The sequence below is a fragment of the Chiloscyllium plagiosum genome, unplaced genomic scaffold (genome assembly GCF_037043375.1).
Source record: "Chiloscyllium plagiosum isolate Xiang-an unplaced genomic scaffold, Cpla_swu_hap1 HiC_scaffold_12, whole genome shotgun sequence".
Classification (NCBI taxonomy): domain Eukaryota; kingdom Metazoa; phylum Chordata; class Chondrichthyes; order Orectolobiformes; family Hemiscylliidae; genus Chiloscyllium; species Chiloscyllium plagiosum.
Window position 1 is genome coordinate 24,584,011 of NW_028270150.1, and position 23,900 is coordinate 24,607,910.

Sequence of the window (23,900 nt, forward strand, 5' to 3'; positions counted from 1 at the left end):
ATGATTGCTTAACAGCAAGTTGCCTGTTTGTGTGACTGTGCTAATTGGCACAACAAGGCAAGGCGTGGCAGGATACTGTGAGCAAGCCTTAAGAGAGCAAGTGAGTATCCCTCAGCTTTTCAATGGTGGTTGCTGGTGTGCCCTGCAATGTCAGCCTATGCCTCCAGAATGCAGTACCAATGCACAGGGGAATTGCCAGATGGTCAAGGTGAGTGGCTGGTTCAGAAAGCTAATGTCCATGGAAAGGTGTGTTGCTTTCTGATGTCCAACATGGAGATCATTTTGAGCAAGCATTGAGCTGAATCCTCCAGATACATGCTTTAGTTTCCTTGTCGAGTTTTCCCAACATCGAGTGTTTTTGACAGGTTTGGTAAGATGAGAGTCTAAATATTATTAAAGCAAGTTGTGGCATTAACAAGGTGTTTAATGAACAATTAAGCCCATTAATTGACATCTCCTTGCTGCCTAGCACTATCTTATCACACCATTTATGCAAAACATAAAAGATGGAACAAGATGATCTCAACATCAAGCTGATTCCCCTCACTGCACTTGTCACCCGATTCTGTCACACATCTCGCCGAAGCCCACATCACTCAGACCCTTAACAAGATTTTACCCTATTGTTCAAAATGATTAGGATTTAGGCACTTTATCTTGAGACAGTGCCCTCCCCCGTGTTTCTGCAAGTATGTATGTACACAACTGTGAAGCACCTCTTATCACCATTATTCATGAAAAACATATGGGCTGGATTGCTTTTTCTCCATTTTGTATGACCAATAAACAGAGGCAAAAATGAGGGGTGACCCTGCCTCGGCTATTTACAATATGTAGAGCACACTTTACAGGATGGGGGCAGGGTGGGGGCAGATGGGGGCAGGGAGGTCAGCCAGCTTTAATTGCAAGTGGGATTGTTGTCCCTGTTAATAATAGCTGCCTTGTGCCAGAAACTGTTGACCAATTTGGTGGCATAGTGGCTCAGTTGTTAGCACTGCTGCCTCACAGTATCAGGGACCCGGTTTCGATTCCAGCCTTGGGTGATTGGCTGTGTGAGTTTGTACATTCTCCCTGTGTCTGCATGGGTTTCCTCCAAGTGCTCCAGTTTCCTCCCACAGTCCAAAGATGTGCATGTTGGGTGGATTGGCCATGCTTAATGCTCAGGAATGTGCATACTAGGTGGGATAACTATGACAAATGCAGGGTGACAAGGATGGGTAAAGGGGTGGGTCTGGATGGGATGCTCTTTGGAGGATTGATGTGGACTCATTGGGCTAAATGGCTGTAGGGGATCTGTGATATTTGGAATTGCAGAATTAACAATTCAGCAGCTTCATAGGTTATGGGGCCACGTCTGTTCCTACACCTGGAATAAGAGGGCATGATGGAAGGATACTAACATCCCAACACATGTGGGGTGGGTCTGCTGAGGCTAACCAGGCAGGATTCTGGTAGGTGCTTTGAGTAGGCATCTCTGGAATCAATGAATGCCAAATTAGGTGGGGCCATCCCTCTCCGAGCCCATTAGGAGACTGGCCAGCCTCCTGTGTAGTAGAGGGCCCAACCAACATTGTTAAAATGCCAAAGCTGAAGTGCACCCAGCTTCTACCCGAAGGGAGAATCCATCTGTCACTTTCACAACTATGAGCAATATGGTAGCAAGTGCATGACAAATAAACCACTCAGTGTTTTGCCTCACCATTTTACATGCACCTTCCCCTATCCAGCCTCCCAGTCCATCTCAACATATCAGATTACTTTCTAATTGTTAATAAAGACACTTTCATCCAAAATGAATCAAAACATGCCTTGGCAATTGGGCAGGATGGCAGTAAGTATTAAATGAATTGATTGGAAGAGAAACAAATCTGGTCATTGTAGCAGCAGTTAGATGAGATCAAACTTGATTTTGAGAAGCCTTGAGATTCCAAGGTGAATTTACAAACAATTGAAAGCAATCTGCAAACTGTTTTTAGTTAGCATAGTATCAAATGGCGTTAGAGGACTGAAGTGGCTAATGTTGAATGAAAGGTGAAGGCAGACTAAACGTCAATAACTAGCAGTTGTTGACCTTCAGGTTGAATGGTGTATAATTTCTATCACAAGCTACTATTACAACTTTTCTTTTGTTCCAGGGGTTCATTTAAACTTTAAATTGGAAAACAAGTAATACTGAAAGAATTCAGAGGCAATTTGGCACCAGAGGTTGGAATATATAATTAAAATAAGATTGCCCACTGGGGGACTGTTATGAATGTGATGAAACCCTTGCAGGGGCAGTAACCTTTAATATTTGGCATGTTGTATACAACAACTATTTGATTAAGAGAAATATTTGGTTCAGAAACTGCTTAATGATGCAGGTTATTTTCAACAGTGAAGGGTGACTAATTACCATATATTTCTACCATTACCATTTCTAACTGAAATTCTATGACAAGATTGAAAGGTTTTACCTTAAAAGTATTAATATGACACCATGAATCAAGAATGATAAAAATGTTTTTGGGTACGTAAAAACATAAAATGCTAAATATAAATGTAACACTGTAAAGTTTGTCAGTTATTGCAAATACAAGATGTAAGTACAAACATAGAAGTGTAAACATAAATAGAATGAATATGTTTTATATAAACTTGCTCTTAACAGCAAAACTCCACAAAGTTCAAATTTTTCGTCAGTTCAATCAGTGGAACCTGCCAATTGACTCAAAACACACTAGGAAAACAGACATTAGGTAACATACTCGCTACTTTACAATGTTCCTTGGCACTATAGCTTTCAGTTGTTTTTCTGACCTTTACTGGCTGCTGAATGTGGTACTTGTCAGCTATACTGTGTGCAGATGTGACTGTTCAGACCTGGATTTGCACTAGACGGTTCACAATGTTTGTAGTAACCAGCCAATCTTCCAAAGGTGTGAGGAGTAAAATGTTCCAAAGTCTCCAACTACGAAGTAAAGAGACCCCAGTCGGCAATGTTTGCCAATAGGAACAAAGGAAGATAGAAAAAACAAGGAAGAGCGGATAGAGACTCAGGAAAATTGATAGGTCAAATGATAATAACTAGGAAGAGGTAATTTTTAAAATTATCTTGTGGGATGTGGGCGCTGCTGGAGATGTGGGTGCTGCTGACTATGGCACTTATTGCCTGTCTCTAGTTGCCCATGAGAAGGTAATGCTGAGCTGCCTTCTTGAACCACCACAATCCATGTGCTGATCTCCCTTAGGGAGGTAATTCTAAGATTTAGTCAGCAACAGTGCAAGAAGCCCAATATAATTCCAGGACAGGATGATGGATGGCTTGGAGGGAAACTTGCAGATGGTGGAATTCCCATGTATTTGCGACCATTGCCCTTCCACACAGAAGTGTTTGGGGGTTTGGAAGGATCTTTCTAAGAACCATTGATGAATTTCTCCAGTATATCTTTTAGATAGTACATACTGCTGCTACTGACTGGAGAGAGTGACTGTTTGTGAACATGTTGCCAATCAAGTGAGCTGCTTTTTCATGGATGGTGTCAAGCTTCTTGAGTATTGTTGGTACTATTCTATCATACTCCTAACTTGTGACTTGTAGATGTGACTTGTTAGCTTTAGAGCAACAGGAGGTATGTAACTCACTGCAGTATTCCTAGTGTCTGATCTATTCTTGTAGTGACTGTGTTTATACGGTGAGTCATGTTGAGTTTCCAGTCACTGGTAACCTCGAGGATCTTGATAATGGGAATTCAATGATGGTAACACCATTACATTTCAGGGGGCTGTTGTTAATTGTCTCTTATTGGAAATGGTCATAGCCTGGCATTGATGTAACATAAATGTTACTGGCCACTTGTCAGCCCAAGCCTGGATATTGTCCATATCTTGTTGCACTTGAACTTGGACTGCTTCAGTATTGAAGGAGTCATGAATGGTGCTGAACGTTGAGTGATAATCAGCAAACATCCCAAATTCTGACTTTATGATCGAAGGAAGATCATTGATGAAGCAGCTGAAGATAGTTGGACCCAGGACACTATCTGAGGAACTCTTGCAGAGCTATCCTGGAGCTGAGATGACTGATCTCCAAGAGCCACAACCATCTTCTTATGTGCGAGGTATAACACCAACCAGGGGCGAGTTTTCCCCTGATACTCACTGATTCCAGTTTTGATAGGGCTCCTTAATGCCATACTCTGCCAAATGTAGCCTTGATGTTAAAGGGTGTCACTGTCACCACAGCTCTGGAATTCAGCTCTTTTGTCCTTGTTTGAACCAAAGCTATAATGAGGTCAGGAGTTGAGTCCCCCTGATGGAACCCAAATTGGGTATCACTGAGCAGGTTATCGCTGAGCAGAAGCTGATTGATAACACTGCTGATGACACCTTTCATCACTTTACTGACAATCAAAATCACACTAATGGGGTGGTGATTGGCTGGATTTGATTTATTTTGCTTTTTCTATACAGTAAATACTTCAGTACTATTGTTGAAGTGTTGTCAAGGTCCATAGGTTTTGCAGTATCTAGCGCCTCAAACCATTTCCCATTTCTTGATATCATGTAGAGTTAATCTAATTGGCTGAAGACTTGGCTCTGTAATGCTGGGGACCACTGGAGAAGGCCGAATTGGATCATCTAATTAGCACATCTGGCTGAAGATTGCTGTGAATGCTTCAGCCATATCTTTTGCACTTATTTATTGGGCTATTCCATCATTGAGGAGGGGAATATTTGTGGAACCCTCTCCTCCAGCGAGTTGTTTAATTGACCACCACCCAATTTTCAGACCCAGAAATGGATGGATGTGGCAGGACTGCAGAGTTTAGATCTGATCCATTGATTGTGGGATTGCTTAGCTCTAACTATCATTTGCAGTGTATGCTGTTTGGTATCCAAGTATTTGGTGGTTTCACTATGTTGACCCTCATATTTAGGTCTGCCTGGTGATGCTCCTGGCATGCCCTCCTACACTCTCCATTGAACCAGGCTTGATCCCATGATTTGATGGTAATGGTTGAGTGGAGGATATACCAGGCCTTAAGGTTGCAGATTGTGCTGAAGTACAATTCTGTTGCTGTTGCTGGCCCACTGTGCCTCATAGATGCCAAGTCTTAAGTTGTTTGATCTATTCAAAGTCTGTCCCATTTAGCATGGTCCTAGTGCTACACAACACAATGAGGCAGTGCTTCATCTCCACAAGGACTGTGCGGCCGTCACTCTTACCAATACTATCATGGACAGATGCATCTGCACGCAACAGATTGGTGAGGATGAGGTGAAGTATGTTTTTCCCTCTCATTGGCTCCCTCACCTCCAGCCACAGACCCAGTCTTAGGACCTGACCTGCTCAATAGGTAGTACTACTGCTGAGCCACCCTAGGTAGTGAGATAGATGGTGGGAAAAGAGGGGAAAGGAAGGAACATAGCAGCTTGGAGTAAAGCAAAAATGGAACTTGGGGATGCAAAGAACAAAATAGAGAGGACATAGAAACAGGGAGGAAAAAAGGGAAAATTGTGTAAAAATGAAGAGAAAAAGCACTAAACAAGAAATAGGTAGTGTAACTGAGCAGTCACCACAGAGTGATTTGGATCTCTTCTCCTACAGGGAAAGTTTGGGGTGACAATGTTATTAGAAGTAATTAGACCTAATGACTTTTTTTAAAATTATAGATACACTTCCCTGCATTCCTGTTGCAATTTACCAGATCTATCAATGCCCCAGAATTTCATGTAATATTTAATGTGGAAGCTTTGTCCACCCAGCAACAACCCCCATGGGATGAGTCATCTCACATCAAGTTGATTGGTAACAATCTTCATGAAAAAGGATCGGGACTTTTTTTTAGCAGAAGAAGTTTTACATTACTTTTAATCATAGCAATTCTGGGTGTGAAATTGTTTAAGAAGCAGATATGGCTTTTAATAGGGTGATGTGCTCTTCTACACATGGGAATGTGGGAGATCAGGGAGAATTTTAATGTTCCTGGAGGTTATGTCCACAGAAAGTATGTTTGGATGCAAATCCTATCAGATCACATGGATCAGCTGGAGCGGTGGTTAGAGGCAATGAGAAGTTTCCAGGAACCAGGGAATGTGATGGATGGCGCTTTCAGCAAAGTCGAAAAACTGCAGATACATCACGTAGTTCGGTTACCACTAGGAAAGTTAGGAGGGGTAGGCAGGAAGTGCAGGAATATCCTGTGGCTATCCCCATCTCAAACAAATATGCTGTTTTGAATATTATAGGGTTGATAGAGTCTCAGGGGAATATAGCTGTGACAGCCAGATTCCTGGTACTGTGACTGGCTCTATTGTAGTGAGGGGTATGTCACATTCCAAATGATCGATTGTGATAGGGGACTCTCCAGTCAGAGGCATTTCTGTGGCCAACACCAAGACGTCAGAATGGTATGTTGCCTTCCTGGTGCCAAGATGGCTCAGAGAGGTTGGAGAATATTCTCAAAAGGGAGACTGACTTGCAGAAGGTCGTTGTACACATTGGAACTGATGACATAGGAAGAGAAGAGGACAAGATTCTGAGGAGTGAATAGAGAAAACTAGGCAAGAGTTTTAAAAGTAGGTTCGCAAGGGTAGTAATATCTGGAATACTCCTGGTGCCTTGTGCTAGTGAGAGTAGGAATAGGACAATAGAGCAGATGAATGTATGGCTGAGGAGCTGATGCATGGGGCAGGGATTCACAGCTTTGGATCATCGAGATCTCTTCTGAGGACAAAGTGACCTGGATAAGAAGGATGGGTTGCACCTGAATTGGAAGGGGAGATTTGCGATTGGACTCAGGAGGCTTTAAACTAGCAAGGCTTGGGATGGGGTTGTACAAAGAGATAGTGAGAAAAGAAATCTGTCTGAGGTTGGTACAGTCGAGAAGAGGAGCAAGTAGTCAAGGCAGGCAAGAGCAAGACATAGAATGAGGTAGGACTGATAAATTAAACAGTATTTATTTCAATGCAAAGGACTAACAGGCTAAGGAGTTGGAACTTAGGGCATGGTTGGGATACCATAGCAATAACAGAGTCATAGCCTAGGAAAGGGCAGGACCGGTAGCTTAAAGTTCCAGGGTATAAATGCTATAGGAAGAATAGAAAAGGGGCAAAAGAGGAGAGAGAATAATGTTTTTGTTTAAGGATCGCATTGGTTGAACTGAAGGGTCTGTTTCCATGCTGTATGATGTACTGTGATTCAAAATGTTGGCCTTGCCCACTTCCCATAAAACAATTTGTTTAAAATAAACACAGGAGGTTTTTCAGTTCATTACACCTGATCTTTGACAAATTCACCAAATTACAAGACTATCTTGTCCTTTCCCCATTACCCTGCTAGTTCTCCTTATCATTTCTAGCTTGGAAGTCACTGGAGAACTTCCACTCTCTTTTTAAACAAAGCTTTCTCGGTCATAGCAGCTCCTTGTGCAAAAGAAAAACCATCCCATCTCCCTCATTGGGTCTTGGAGTCACAGGTAGATAGGATAGTGAAGAGGGCGTTTGGTATGCTTTCTTTTATTGGTCAGAGTATTGAGTACAGGAGTTGGGAGATCATGTTGCAGGACATTGGTTAGGCCACTGTTGGAATATCACGTGCAATTCTGGTCTCCTTCCTATATGTTGTGAAATTTGAAAAGGTTCAGAAAAGATTTATAAGGATATTGCCAGCGTTGGAGGATTTGAGCTATCGGGAGAGGTTGAATAGGCTGGGGCTGTTTTCTCCGGAGCGTCGGAGGCTGAGGAGTGACCTTACAGAGGTTTACAAAATTATGAGGGGCATGGATAAGGTAAATAGGCAAAGTCTTTTTCCCGGGGTCGGGGAGTCCAGAACTAGAGGGCATCAGTTTAGGGTGAGAGGGGAAAGATATGAAAGAGACCTAAGGGGCAATGTTTTCACGCAGAGGGTGGTATGTGTATGGAATGAGCTAAAAATGTGTTGCTGGAAAAGCGCAGCAGGTCAGGCAGCATCCAGGGAACAGGAGAATCGACGTTTCGGGCATAAGCCCTTCTTCAACACATTTTCAGCTCTGATCTCCAGCATCTGCAGACCTCACTTTCTCCCCTATGGAATGAGCTACCAGTGGAAGTGGTGGAGGCTGGTACAATTGCAACATTTAAGAGGCATTTGGATGGGTATATGAATAGGAAGGGTTTGGAGGGATATGGGCCAGGTGCTGGTAGGTGGGACTCGATTGGGTTGGGATATCTGGTTGGCATGGATGGGTTGGACCGAAGGGTCTGTTTCCATGCTGTACATCTCTATGACTCTAGTTGCCAACCCAATGGGAATAATGTCTTATTTGTCTTCTCGTTGCTCTGATTTAATGTCCATACCGTGATTAAACTCACCATTTTATTTTGTCACTGAATGACAGAACATACTCTTCAACTGCTCACTAACATTCCTAGAATGTATACATTTTAGAAACTTGAAATGGTATTTCTACACTACCCCATCCCACCCCACCTCCATCAACAGTGTCTGGCCTGGCGGGTCATCCCTGGATATGGTCCCTGATCGAAACAGATCACACAACTTCCGGGGTGGGCTCCTTTCAACTGTAGGAGCAAATTACTGCCAATATTGAAATCTGTACTGAAACAACAAATGCTGGAGATCACAGCGGGTCAGGCAGCATCCGTGAAGAAAAAGCAAACTAATGTTTCGAGTCTGGATGACTCTTCATCAGAGCTGATGCTGGCTGAGCCGCTGTTTTTTGTTTTGTTTTCAGTATTTTTTAGATTACTTACTTACAGTGTGGAAACAGGCCCTTCGGCCCAACAAGTCCACACCGCCCCACCGAAGCGCAACCCACCCATACCCCTACCCTCCTCCCTACCTTTTATCTTAGCCTGCTGGACAAACTTTCCTCATTCCTGAAGAAGGGCTTATGCCCGAAACGTCGATTCTCCTGTTCCCTGGATGCTGCCTGACCTGCTGCGCTTTTCCAGCAACACATTTTCAGCTCTGATCTCCAGCATCTGCAGACCTCACTTTCTCCTCAAAGATTTCAACCTACTGCGAATCCTCTTACAAGGATGCCTTCCTTGAAGAAGCTCTCTTCCTCCCTCTACAAAGATTTCAGTGAATCCCTCTCTCACTGCACCCCCCAGGTCATCTCCTCTGCACAGCCTCATTTCCCCTACCCCCACCTTGTCTCAGTCTAATCCATCGAATTCAGCACCGCCTTCCTAACCTGCAATCTTCTTCCTGACCTCTCCGCCCCCACCCCAGTCTGACCTATCACCCTCACCTTGACCTCTTTCCACCTATCACATTTCCGACGCCCCTCCCCAAGTCCCTCCTCCCTACCTTTTATCTTAGCCTGCTGGACAAACTTTCCTCATTCCTGAAGAAGGGCTTATGCCTGAAACATCGATTATCCTGTTCCCTGGATGCTGCCTGACCTGCTGCGCTTTTCCAGCAACACATTTTCAGCTCTGATCTCCAGCATCTGCAGACCTCACTTTCTCCCCTACATTTACCCCTTACCTAACACTACGGGCAATTTAACATGGCCAATTCACCTGACCTGCACATCTTTGGACTGTTGGAGGAAACCAGAGCACCCAGAAGAAACCCACGCAGACACGGGGAGAATGTGCAAACTCCACACAGTCAGTCGCCTGAGGCGGGAATTGAACCCGGGTCTCTGGCGCTGTGAGGCAGCAGTGCTAACCACTGTGCCACCGTGCCGCCCACATTGAGCTAAATCGACTGCTACATTGTCTTCGAGGAATGCCCACCCTGAAGAAGTTTTGCTCTTCCCTCCTCCAAACTGCCGAGCTGACTAAAGCTGCCACCAGCAGCTAATATCTCGAAGTCATTGCTGGAAAAATGCAGAATCTCAACCACATCCTCTCCTCTTGTCGACCCTGTCAACATAGCAACTGTAGTAAAATAAATAGAGGCATTGACAGAGGCTGTTACTGAGTGGAATGGAAACCTCGAACAGAGTAAATATCTCATACCCTCCCAGTCTGTCAAAACCACATGGGGATGTGACAATTTGATGCAGGTATTACATTTCTCTTTTTTTTCAGAAAAACGTGCTTTTCTCTCTGTATCCCTTCTGATGCACATTTGCCAATTCTTGATGATTAGTTACTGAACTGTCCTTACAGTCAAAGTCCTGGCAAAAAAACCCAGCAATGCTTCATCAAACAGTGAAGGTGAAGCCAAGTTCCAGCAAGTAGGTCTGGGTATCGGTCATTCGAACGCGCAGTCCGCAATACCAGCGTGGGTTTACTTTCTGTTCAAAAGACACCCCAATGAAATGCAATGGCAGTTCTAAAACAAAAATAAATTCCACGAGTCGTTCCAACGTAAACGGTGAGTTTATTTCAGGAGCAGGTAGGAGGGTTTCAGTGGTTCGAGTGTATTTGTTAAACCATGGAGTTTGGGTGTTCCCTATTTAGTGGTGTGTTAGCCGCATTGCAACACAGTGACAGTACAAAGGGGTTTCTGGTTGAATGCTAATAACGGGGGAGTGTTTTTTTGCTTTTTCAATGTATTTTAAAATCATTAAATAGATGCGTCCAATATAGGGGTGAGCACTGTTGCCTCCCAGCGTCAGTTCCAGCCTCGGGTGAGGACATTCTCCTCTGCGTGGGTCTCCTCCAGGTACTCTGGTTTCCTCCAACAGTCCAAAGATGTGCAGGTCAGGTGAATTGACCATTGTTAGGTGCATTAGTCAGTGGGGAATGAGGCTGTCTGGGTAGGTGTGGATTGGTTGGGCCAAAGGGTTTGTTTCCGCACTGTAGGGAATCGAATTTAATAAGTGATATACGCAGCAATAGTGAAAGGTTGTGTATTATTTAGATTAGATTACAGTGTGGAAACAGGCCCTTCGGCCCAACAAGTCCACACCGACCCGCCGAAGCGCAACCCACCCATACATTTACCCCTTACCTAACACTACGGGCAATTTAGCCTGGCCAATTCACCTGACCTGCACATCTTTGGACTGTGGGAGGAAACCGGAGCACCCGGAGGGAACCCACGCAGACACGGGGAGAACGTGCAAACTCCACACAGTCAGTCGCCTGAGGCGGGAATTGAACCCGGGTCTCCGGCGCTGTGAGGCAGCAGTGCTAACCACTGTGCCACATTATAATCCGGGGCATCGATTTCAAAGGTTTATTTAAATACTTGTCATTTCGCATTTTTAAAATGATTTACAATGGAGATTGTCAGATGACAGAGGAGATGTGAACTCTGCAAAAATGCATATCCTGAGTGTCTCCAGTCAATTCATCAATACAGAGCACCTAGATCACCGTTAAAGAATCTGTAATACAGATGCCATTTAAATACGTGTGTTCACTCTGTCCTCCTTTCCAAATCCAACTGTTGGCCGCTCCCTATTTCAAGAATGAATCTGTATTGTTAATTTTTCAAATCTGTTGAAATTCGCTCTATCAACGCATCAGAACGCTGCTTCCCGTTAAACAGTGGCTAGTCAGTATCACTCCCTGTGATTTCTAAGCGAACGATGCTTTTCAGTCACTGTCAGAGGTACCCGTGTTTTTTCTAGAGTCCAGATACGCCCTACGAATTTGATATTCACACGTTAATGTCTGACTTTCTCCCCAAAAAGGGTTAATCCTGGAGAGAAAGAGTCTGAAGAGTCTACTGACCAGCGACAGACAACAACTCCCGCCCTCACCCATCCAGCCCTGTGACTGAAGGACGAGCTGAGCCAGACAGAGATGATGAGTCCCCGGTATCGGGAGCAGTATGAAAAGTGCAGCAGAAGTCAATGCTACACGTCAAACGGTACATTGATCAATGTGAATGCGGCTTGAGGGAGGAACTGGGAATATTTTAGAAAGTGCAACATTTCCCTGTGAGCTGGAGATGTGGATTTCTTTTGTTTGACTTTGAAACATATTAATGCAAGTTCATTCGCGTTTATTTTAATGGATTGGCATCTGAAAGCTGTCGAGTGTATGCCTGATCATAAGTGGAAGCTGCTGTTTGCCGTTTTCTGGCCGCTATGTGACGGAGTGCCGCTGGTTTGCATCGTTTCCGAGGGTAGGAGTCTGAAACAGCTCTGCAGGCACTGCGACCTGCTCAGGTACCAGTTAGACCAACATTGCGGGGTTTGGTAACACTGTTTTGTGGTCTGCACTGAGGCTGACGATGGCAGTAGAAATGTTAGCATCAGCCTGATCAGTGAAGCTGGAGGCAATAGGCACACTAATAGTCATGGAATTTTCTGAATAGACAGAGACCACATTGAAAGCTGTAACTGTGTTATGGAAAAGAACAGCCACTTATTGGGAAATTGGGCAATAATGGGAAAGGATGTGCGTGTTTGCAAAAACGTTTTGCAATGCCAAGCACTGTTTTCACAAAAGATGAAGCGAAATATTGAAATAACGAATTAAAAATAGGCTGTTCCTGAGTGTTCTTAAACGGCGTCCGTTTTAAACAAATGTAATGCTTTTTTTTATCTTCTATGCGCTAGACCTGAACACCCATCTCTTCATAATGTGGTCAGCCTAGAAGGAGATGTACTGTCAGAAATGCTCGAACACAGTGCACCGAGTAAATGGTTGGCCCCACACTGTCAATTCTTGATTCCCAATGTACGATTCTGAATAGTTGTCTTGTGAAATCCCGCCATGGAATTAAAGCAAAACGCTCACCGAATTTCTTACATGATCAAGACCACTTTTAAGTAGGCCATTCATAGAAATATTAAATGAGGGAAGCCATTCGGCCTATCGTATCCGTGCTGGCTCTCCCAATAAGCGTTCCATTTAGTGCCCTTTTCCTTTCTGCCCCTTTAACTCCACACATTGTTCCTTTTCAAATAACCCTTTGAATGTCCAAATGGACCAGTCCCCACCACACTATCAGCCGGGCATGCCAAATCCAAACTATTCGCTGCGTGAAAAGGTTTTTCACGTTTGCTTTAAATCTCTCCTTCTCGATCCTTTCATGAGGATAACCATGTTCTCCTTATTTACTTTGTCCCAGCTTCTCACGATGTTGAACACGTCAATCAGATCTCCCTACAACTAAAAACAGTGCTAACCGCTCCAGTCTTTGCCAAGGCTCCGATGTGCATTCTGCTGATGTGATGACTCAGCTAAAGCAGGGAACTGCTCTAAGTCTCACTGTGGCAACGATCGAGAATTGACCAGCTCCTTTGTCTCTCTGTCTATGCAGCGACCTGTTGGGGTGCATGCGAATCTATGGGTTTGCAGGAAAAGATGGAATGAGAAGACTGAATTTAGTCCCTGACATGTTCTTTGTATGGTCACGCAACTTCTAATTCTCCAGGTTTCAAGGTAACCCAGTGGCTCAGTGGTTAGCACTGCTACCTCACAGCGCGAAATTCATGCCGACTAGATATCCTAAATTAATCTAGTCCCATTTGGCCCATATCCCTCTGAACCCTTGCTGTTCCCATACCTCTCCAGATGCCTTTTAAATGTTATAATTGCACCAGCCTCCACTTTCCTCTGCCAGCTCATTGCATACCCGCACCACCCACTGTGTGAATAAGTTGCCTTGTAAATCTTTCCCTCTCACGTTAAACCTATGCCCTCTAGTTTTGTGCTCCCCACCTTGGGGAAAAGATCTTGTCTATTTACTCTTTCCATGACTCTCATTATTTTATAAACTTCCATAAATTCACCCTTCTGACCCCGACGCTCCAGGGAAAACAGCACCAGCCTATTCAGCCTCTCCCTATAGCTCAAATCCTCTAACCCTGGCAACATCCTTGTAGACCTTTTCTGAATCCTTTCAAGTTTCCTATAGCAGGTAGATCATAAATGAATGCAGTATTCTAAAAGTGGCCTAACCAATGTCCTGTACAGCCTCAACATGACCTCCCAACTCCTACACTTAATAACTGTCCAATAAAGGCAAGCATACCAAACGCCTTCTTTACTGCCCTTGTGACTCCACTTTAGAGAGAAACATAGGATATCGGTCACACGAAAGAACTTTCATTAAAACTAAATCCCGGGAAAAAAATAAACAACTCTACACCTGAATTGTAGCTCGCTGTAAACAAGGCCATTGAAGGTCGAATGTAGCTTTAAATTTCAATCGCTGATCAATAATTGTCTTTTTACAACTTTTTTGCTTGATAGCAAAATGGGATCTTCTATAGTTTGATATCGGTTATGTTTGATGTCTCCTACAAAGACACCTATACAATCTCCCTCGCCTTGCTTTTGATCAGTCTCAAACAATGTGCTATACAATGCTTGAATAGCGAGTTAATAAACTCAAGTCAAAGCAGATACATACAAAGAGAAATTAAGACAGGGAGAAATTAGATTGGGAGAGAGAAAAAGGGACAGGGAAGAGTAAAACATAAAGAACCATTTTAATAACTTCGAAAAACAGGGTAAAAACAAGGACTGCAGATGCTGGAAACCAGAATCTAGATTAGAGTAGTCAAGTAGCAGGTCAGGCAGCATCCGAAGAGCAGGAAAATCAACGTTTCGGACAAAAGCTCTTCATCAGGAATAGAGCCTTGTAGAGAGAGGAGGAAAACAACCACCTATCACCCGCAAAGTGAAACATGGTTGGAGTGGACCAGTTGGACCGAAGGATCCGATTCTATGCTTTATGACTCAATGGCTCTATGAACTGTTTCCTTTGTGAGTTTCTGATTTAGAAGGCCGTTAGGACCATCAATTTGCCTATTATCGAGGCCCTTAGACCAGGAATAGCAGATCTAACTTTTGAAAGTGGATTTCATTCATATTTATGGGCAGCTCGAATGACTTCTTGTTACCCAAGGGAAAGTTGGCAGCAAGCTTCTCTCTGTGCAGGCTAACGAGTCATCCAGCAACTTGTGGCCATTCGCAACTCCCAGGTTCTCCCCACCTCACCACATATTGCCGTTTTGAATTTTCTCTCGCCCTGGCAGAATGCCGTGAGCGGACTGTTATTTCCCCAGCAAATTCAGGGCTTTTTAAATAAAAAATAATAGTGTCATCCTGAGGAGAAATTAAGAATAGCAAACGACAATTGAACCGTTACCAAATAATTTCAATCGATTCGGAACGTTGCCATCTTAGAGTTTCCACATATGTGAACTATTCGGTGTGTATTGGCGCCTACTCGTCCCTTCCCCTATAAGTTCTTGATAATCCTATATCTGGCTTTGTTGGTTTTTGATCAATGCTGACCTTCACATTGTGGTTGACAGGCGATAGCATTTGATTATCCATAATGTAAATGGGAAGAACTTTAAAGGTTAAGATGCTGAACTGAAGAACTGAACCCTCTGCCAAACAAATTGGGAGGTCCATTTGTGCAACCCAGTGATGACTTTAAATGAAAATAATGTTGTTCTAATGACTTTCACGTACACTGTGGCAAACAAGGCATATTGGAATCTTTCCTTAATTTTGAGAACTTTTGAATAAAATATCTAGTAGTACTAGATGTGTAGAAAACACTGGTTAGGTCACAGATGGAGTTTTATATATAGCTCCATCACCACATTGCAGCAATGCCATCATTACTCTAGAGAGAGTACAGACAGGATTTACAAGAATGTTGCCAGGGCTTGAAAACTGCAGCTATGATTGGAAAGATTGGTTCAGTAAGGTTCATCTTAGAACAGAGAAAACTGAGGGGTACTTAATTGAGATACACAAGATGATTGAATAGAATGGATGGTGAAGACCTGTTTCCCCAAGCATGGAGGTCAGTTACCAAAGTTTGCAGACTGAAGGTGGTTGGCACAAGGATTAAAGTGGACATGAGGAAATCCTTTGCATCAGGAGGACGGTTGGTGTCTGGAATTTTCTGCCCAGTTTGTGGTTGAGAGGGAAATTCTCAACTAATTTAAAATGACCCTGGATCTGCACTTGAAGCATTCCAACTTGTATGACTACGGGCCAAGTGCTGGAATGCAGAATTAGAAAAGATCATTTTTAGCCACGTGCAGACATGATAGGCTGAATGTCCACTGTCTCTACCTTAACTTTCTATGATTCTCTGGTTCTATATTTCCTATCACAAATGGCAGTAATGTGATACTGCACAAATTTGGTCTTCCTGTTCACTTCTTTGTTTTTAGCTATTTTTATCCCTGCATTACATTTGAGCTACATAATCAAAACTGCACACAAATTCTGGTAATTCTCAGCTATTAAAAACACCATGTAAACAAGTAAATGTTAAAAGGTTTATATTATAAAGTACGAGTTTTGTTTAAAGTTTATTCATCAGCGAATTGAAAAGTTCTGATGATGTCAGAAACTGTCCAGCCAAAGTTAAATCACAATTATAATATGGCCAAAAATGTAAATTAATTATTCTTATATTATATAAATATTGTCTTTATTTAAGTTACACTTTAATGAGGTAGACTGGAACTTGATTCAAGATGCAAATCAAAGTTATATGGATTAGTGGGTTGCAAGTCACTGAGTTTGGAGTGCTTCTGGTATTTGGCAAGTATAGCCATGGTTATAATGGAACGGCAGGAGCCAACTTGAGCACTTGCAACAGCAATGTTGCTTATGACCAGATAATATGCTTTACTGATGGTGGCTGATGATAAACATTGTCCATGCCACAGAATCGAAGTGTTGGAATAAAACACATTGTGTTGTCAGGCATGGACTATATTAGTCAACAAGAAGACTGGTGTCTAAGCCAATGGATAATCTCTTGTTTGCCTGTACATGTACACATCAATAAGTAGTATTGTTTCAAACATTAGGAGCAATCATTATAAGTAGATTTTTAAATATATTTTTAATTCTTCATTTTATGTCATATCATTTCATAGTATTGCAGTGTGGGTTGTTTTATCATCCATTCACTCCCTGATATTTGTAGTAAGCTTGAACTTTTTTATGGCATTTGTAATAAAAATACTTTATTATTCTGTCTGCTATGGTTCAGCATTTGTAAGGCCAATTTAAAAAAAAACTTTGGTTTTCTTTTGTTGCACTCAGGCCAAAATAGAATTCTGGGATACTGACAGTCCAAGCCTATCTTGATTGTTTAATGTTTAATTGGAAACGTGAAATTTTAGGCCATTTGATTTCTTGGAGCATTACATTATACCTCAGTCCCGAGCATAAGGATTATTGAAATATAAACAATTACTTTACTTATTTTTATTGGAATTCTTCAAATCAGAAAGAATGCTTTGTCAATCCCAATTATGTTAGCTACTACATTGTCATGCCTCAACTCACCATATTATGGAGAGTTGGGATATAGTTTTGAATCTGGTGTCTGTCTCACAGTGAGTTTCTGACCTGAACATTCCCAGGCATTGGACCACATTGCATGCGTCTCAGGATCAAGGCAGAGGTCTGGAAGTGAATAACTTGTTTTCTACCTCATCCAGAATGTTACACAGGGTGATAAATAAGGGTAAGACAAGTTTTTTAAAAACCAAAGCCACATTGTTTGGAAGGGAAATAGCATTATATCAATTGTTTGTCTATTTTAGAAATACTGGCTCATATTTTGAAAAGCATTGCTACAGAGATAATGTATTAAACTTGTGTTAACAAGGCATCATAAATACTGTTTGGTTCTAAATATTCACATTGTGTAGATCTTTATTTTGCATACTCAAGAATTTTATAAAGACGAAGGCAAACTAAGTGCCTATCCTTTGTTTAAGAAAGGCAAAAAGGATAATCCAGGAAATTACAGGCCAGTGAAACTTACGTTCGTTGAATGGAAATTATTGGAGAAGATTCTTAGGGAAAGGATTTACTCACAATTGGAAAAATATGGACTTATTAGCAATAGACAGCATGGCTTTGTGCAGGGAAGCTTGTGTCTCAAGCATAATTGTGTTTTTTGAGGAAGTGACAAAGATGATTGATGAGGGCAGGGCAATAGATGTTGTCTACATGGACTTTAGTGAGGCCTTTGACAAGCTGATTCAAAACATGAAGTCACATGGGATCCATGGTGAGCTGGTAAAATGGATACAGAACTGGCTTATTCATAAAAGTTGACAGCATCGGTGGAAGAGTATATTTCTGATCAGAGACTGTGACCAGTTGTGTTTAACAGGGATCAGTACTGGGACCTTTGTTGTTTGTAATATATGTAAATAATTTAGAGGAGAATCTAGGTGGTCTAATTAGTAAATTTGTGGATGACACAAAGATTGGAGGAGCTGCAGATTGTGAGAAGGATAGCCAGAGGATAGAGCAGGAAATACATAAGCTGGAAACGTAGACAGAGAAATGGCAGATGGAGTTTGATGTGGACAAATTTAAAGTGATACATTTTGAAAGATCTAATGCAGAAGAGAAGTATACAGTAACTGTCAGAACACTTAGTAGCATTAACGCAGATGGGCCTAGGCATACAGGTCCACAGCTCAATTAAAGTGGCAACATAAGTGGATAAGGTGGTCAAGAAGGTATATTAGCATGCTTGCTTTCATCAGTCCTGGCGTTGAGTATAAGAATGGGCAAGCCATGTTACAGCTATACAGAACTTTAGCATCTGAGGCGTAGGAGAATCGACATTTCGGGCATAAGTTCTGAAGGGCTTCTCCAACTCCTCGAATGTTGCCTGACCTGCTTTATGCTTCCAGCAGCACACTCTTGACTCTGATCTCCAACATCTGCAGTCCTCACTTTCTCCTAGAACTTTACTTAGGCCACATTTTGAATATTGTTTACAGCTCTGATTGGTACACCAGAAGAAAGATATGCAGGCTTTGAAGAGGGTGCAAAAATGGATGTTGCCTCATCTGGGATTAGTAGCTATGAGGAGAGATTGAACGAACTTGTTTTGTTTCACTTGAATGTCAAAGGATGAAGAGCGACCTGATACAAGTTTACGAACTTATGAGAGGCATGGATAGATGAATAGTCTTTTCCCATGATAGAAATTACAAGGGGATGTAGGTTTAATGGAAAAGGAGGGAAAGTGGGAAGGAGGCATGTTTTTTCCACAGAAGGTAGCAAGTGTTTGAAATGGTCTGCAAGAGGAAGTGGTGCAGATGGATACAGTAGCAATGTTTATGAGGCATCTTGACAAATATATGAATAGGTGGGGAATAGAGGGACACAGACCACATAGATGCTAAAGGTTTTTAGTTTAGAAAGGCATCATGTGTCGGCGCAGTCTCAGTTGACCAAAGGACTTGTTCCTGTGATGGACTATTCGTAGCATCGTAGAGATGTACAGCATAGAAACTGACTCTTTGGTCCAACTTATCCATTCCAACCAGATATTCCAAATTAATCTAGTCCCATTTATCAGCACTTGGTCCATATAACTCTAAACCACTCTTATTCATATACCCATCCAGCGTTTTAAATGTTGCAATTGTACCAGCCTCTACCACTTCCTCTGACAACTCACTCAATACATGCACTACTGCCTGCATGAAAAAGTTGCCCCATGGGTTCCTTCTAAATCTTTCCCCCTCACACTAAACCGATGCCCTATAATTCTGGACTTCCCACTCCCGGGAAAAGACCTTGTCTATTTACCCTACCCATACCCCTCATGATTTTATAAGCTTATATAAGGTTACCCCTCAGCCACCGACCCTCCAAGGAAAACAGTCCCAGCCTATTCAGCCTCTCCCTTTAGTTCAAGCCCTCCAACCCCAGCAACATCCTTGTAAATCTTTTCTGAACTCTTTCAAGTTTCACGACATCCTTCCTTTGTTCTTTGTTTCAAGAATATGACTTGACTCAAAGGACAAAGAAAGAAATAAAAACAGAAAATGCTGAAAATGCTTATCAGCTCTGGCAGCATTTGTAGAAAGTAAAATAAAATTTACAATATTTCAGGTCATGGTGTTTCATTAGAACTTCTGAAAGATCACAACCTGAAACTTTAATTCAGTTTTTTCTCTCTCTCCAAGGATGCTACCAGGTGTTCCTAAGCATTTTTAGCACTTGCTGTTTTCATTTCACATTTCCAGCATCTGCAGTATTTGTTTTATGACAAATAAATAAGTTGTAGCTACTATTTCAGTTCAGACAAAATGTCATAAATATTTGATACTACTGAAAGGGATCTTTCTGGTGGATTTGTGACAATAGTAGGAAGCAAGCACAGCCAAGATATGAAATAAACACTGTCACTTCACCAAGCTTTCTTAACATACAAGGCCACCATGTTAGGATGGAGAGAAAAATATGCAAATATCCCATTCCTAATCATGTTTAGTTTTTCTAAGTGGGAACTAAGAGAGGTTGGACTTTGACCAAGAGGCAAACAGCCAATCTTGCAACATTCAGGTTTGCACATGGAAAATGATCACTTAATGGGATATTAGAAAAAGGACACATTTGTAAGACTATAACCTAAAATGAAAGAACACTTTTAATAATGCAAGAAAAGAAACCGAAGTGGAAAAGGCAGAATTAGAAAGGAAATCATTAAATGGTACATTGCATAGTTGTGCTCTTCCAAATGATGATACCACATGAAATATTTCCATCATGGAGCCAAGTCTGATGATACTATATGTTCTAATTGCCAGAGCTCCTGTGAGTCAGTGACTTTTGAATATTTACACTGCTTTGCCACATGAGTAAGTGCCTTCAATGGATCACATCTGGACATATTCATGTACTTAGATATTGGGTCTCAGAGGAATGAGTTATGGAGAAGCAATGGAATATAATGTAAAAAAGCCCAGAATCCAGCAAAGTTATAACTTACAATATTCCAACACCATGATAAGACATATTATATGCATCCAGTTTACATCCAAAATTATATAATTAATGCTACCATCATTGTTGTGCTCACTCCCCACATGGGCTCCCAGTCCACCAACAGCTGAAATTTTAAATATTATCCTTGTTGTTGGATCCCTCCATGGCCTCATCCGTCCCTATAACTGTCATCTGCTCCAGCCCCACAAACCTCTGAGACCTATGAATTCTTTCAATTCTGGCTTCCTGACCATCTCTGGGTTCTTTCTTCCCACCATTGGTGCCAATGTACTCAGTCACCTCAATGCCCAGCTTGGGTGTTTCCTCTCTCAAGCACTCTTCTATTTTTCTTAATTGCACTGCTTAAGCCCTTCCACTTTGACCAAATTTGGTGTCAACTATCCTAATTTTGGCTTAGTTTTTTTTTGCACTTGAGACACATTACTGCATTAAAGGCACTATATAAATGCAAATTGCAATTAGAGAGAATGAAGGAAGAAAAATAGTTTCTCAGTGCTTCTCCTTCTGTGGGGCATGTACATTTTCCACTATCTGAAGTTCTAATTTATATAATTTCATGAGGAAATGATCCCCAATAGAACAATCAAAATTCTAGCACTTTGAACGTGATTGAATTAAAACTGCAAAAGATCAATCTGTTATACCTATCTACATTACTTAGCACAGCCCAGTTGCTTTACAGTTCGATGCAAAGAAAAATCATATTTTGTAAACACTTCAAATCCATCACATGCAACCCCTCTAAAGAGCAGTCAACAATAAGCTGCCACTTCGGGCATATTTACATCACTGTGATTTTGTCAATGAAAGATTGTGTGAAAAGTTCCTTATTCTCGTTTTACTCCATACTTTTCAATGCAATCAGGGCAGATTCATGTTAGTAACACTACATGTACAACACAAATACAATAAAGAAACCACGGTCGGACCCAGCAACCTCCAGAACTAATCATTTAAGATGTTGGGTTAATAAAGGGATCATGTTGAATTTGGGATGAAAAAATATATGTGAGAGGGGGATTGATATCTTACAATTGCTGCGCCAGGGGCTCCAAAAAATCTGAACTGTGTTAAAAAGTCCATGAGGCATTGCCCTTTTAAGCCGTTGGGGCATTCTTGCAACTGGTAGCAATCAGGCGAGCGGCTGCAATGGACAGGAAATCTAAAATTAGTTTTTACTACCTATAATAGAAGATTTACGGTATGGTTTAATTTGTCGTCTCCGGGCTAAACTGTAAGGGAGAACTAAACCAGCCGGTCATGGAGATGGGCTCCGGCTCTTCTCTTAGACTCACTGTCAGCCTCTACCCGCTCTCGGCTCATGTCTTCACTGAAACACCAAAACTGCGTCATATTTAGTAATTCTTATACCCCTTTTCTTTCCTTTTCGGCTTTTCCACTCCTTTCCCCTCCTCGCTTTGTTCTCTTTACCTTATTTTGGGGGGGAAATAACATGCTTTAACGCTTATCAGACTGGGCGACTTACTTCTAACTTGGTTCATGAAGGGGGTAAACGTAAAATGAAGGAAGAGTGTGCATTTGATGGTGTTATCTTGATGTGAATAACGGCGTTGTGAAGTATGATGGAAACTGATGATCTAAGGGCAATAACTTGGTGAAAGAAATGTAACTGAAACAAAAAGTTAGCTGACTTCACTCAATCCTTTCCCAAGGAGGCTGAATAATTAAGAGTTTTCAATGTGAAATTAGTACTTTTTTTAAAGTCGAAACACAACTACAATTAAAAGGTAAGTTCCAGGGTAATAATCTTTCCCATTTGCACCAAGTTAGTTAGGCATCTGGACAGGATAACTGAGCAAACTTCACTCCTGGCTTTGAGCTTTCAAAATCCCAAAGCAATGTGATCGCCTAAATAAACCCAGAAATCACTTTTCAAACACGTGTCAGACTAAGGGGCTGGGGGATTTTACTCTGTGTGGATCAGCCGGGTAATGGGGGCAAGACAGTGTAAAAACATAGTTGGTGGGGGTACTGCACAGAGGATAGCTGAACGGAGACAAATGGGAGAATCTAACCGTAAAGGTGAGCGCTCCTGAAGGGCGGGGGTGGGAGATGAAAAGACTCAGGGAAAGAGGCGATTTTGGAGTCAGCAAAAATGACACAGCGCACTTGAAAGCAGGAAAGGTGGGCGAACATGCGCAAACGGTGCCCGCAAAATCCCGTCGCCTTTAGTTTGGAGTCTTGATGGGCTCGAAGGTAAATATTTAACACTGCGGCTTCAACACTTGCCCGGCAAAAAAATACAAAACATTTGAGAGGGAGCAGAAGGAACCCCTGACCCTGATGAGTTTCGGATCTGCCTGTGACAGTAAATTCTCGGAGTTGAGCGGTTCCGTTATTCTCTCTCCATGAAACAAAAACACGTTGTGGCTGCAAATTCTGTTTCTCTCAAGCATACACAAAAACTCCAATCAGGATATCACGTCACTACAGTGCAGATACTTTGACTGATATGGACTACCAGGAGGTAAACATCTTTCTAACATCTGCAGAATCATTTCAACTGCGTCCCATTCGCTGTAAATCAGAACGTGACCGGGAAAGAAAAAGACGTTTCTACCCAAGTAGAGCCCGTCTCTTTTTGTAAAGTCAATGCTCATGTATTTCCTATACATACATTTTAACACGAAGCCGGGCGGCTGTGGGCTATAACGGGCGCGTACTTACAGAGCGGACAGCAGGCAGCCAGTCGAGTGGCGGAGATGCAGTTTCTGCTGTGAATGGGAGGCTCGGTGAATGGAATTCCTTATTTCGCTGAGATCTCCAATCACGGATCAGTGAGAGTGCCCAGACTCCCCATACACTCTGCAGCCTGGCCAGACAAAAACAGGAGGGAGGGAGGAGAGAGAGAGAGAGAGTTAGACAGGAAAAGAGGGAAGATAGCGAGAGTGTTGGACAGGAAAACAGAAAATCGACAGGGAGAGAGAGAAAGTGTCAGACAGAGGAAGAGAGGGCAAAATCTCAAGGGCAAGGGAGTCAAAGACGGAAGCGTTTTTTTTAAAAAAAAACTGACGAGAAGTTCGGGTGAGACGAGGAGGAAAAGATTTCCGAGAGAAAAGGGAAAGATACGTTCACACAGTGACGGAAACCCAAACCCACAAATGAATGAGAGTCGGAAGTGAATTCAGAGGAAAAGAGATAAAATGGGAAGAAGAAGCGAAAAAAGAAATAAGGAAGATGGAGTAGATAAAAAGTTTCCAATTAGAAAATGGCACCAT

At 42.2% G+C, this 23,900-nt stretch overlaps 1 protein-coding gene across 3 annotated transcripts in view; it reads right to left on the reverse strand.

The window, feature by feature from the left end:
- erg (ETS transcription factor ERG) overlaps positions 1-23,557 on the reverse strand; it is a 269,795-nt gene extending 246,238 nt beyond the window's left edge. The window contains exon 1 of one of the 3 annotated variants that reach the window (XM_043701336.2): positions 23,350-23,557. The gene's annotated coding sequence lies outside the window, so the exon portion shown is untranslated. The remainder of the gene's footprint in view (positions 1-23,349) is intronic. The other 2 variants (XM_087992514.1, XM_043701331.2) reach the window with 2 other exon arrangements.
- Positions 23,558-23,900: the final 343 nt, after the last annotated feature.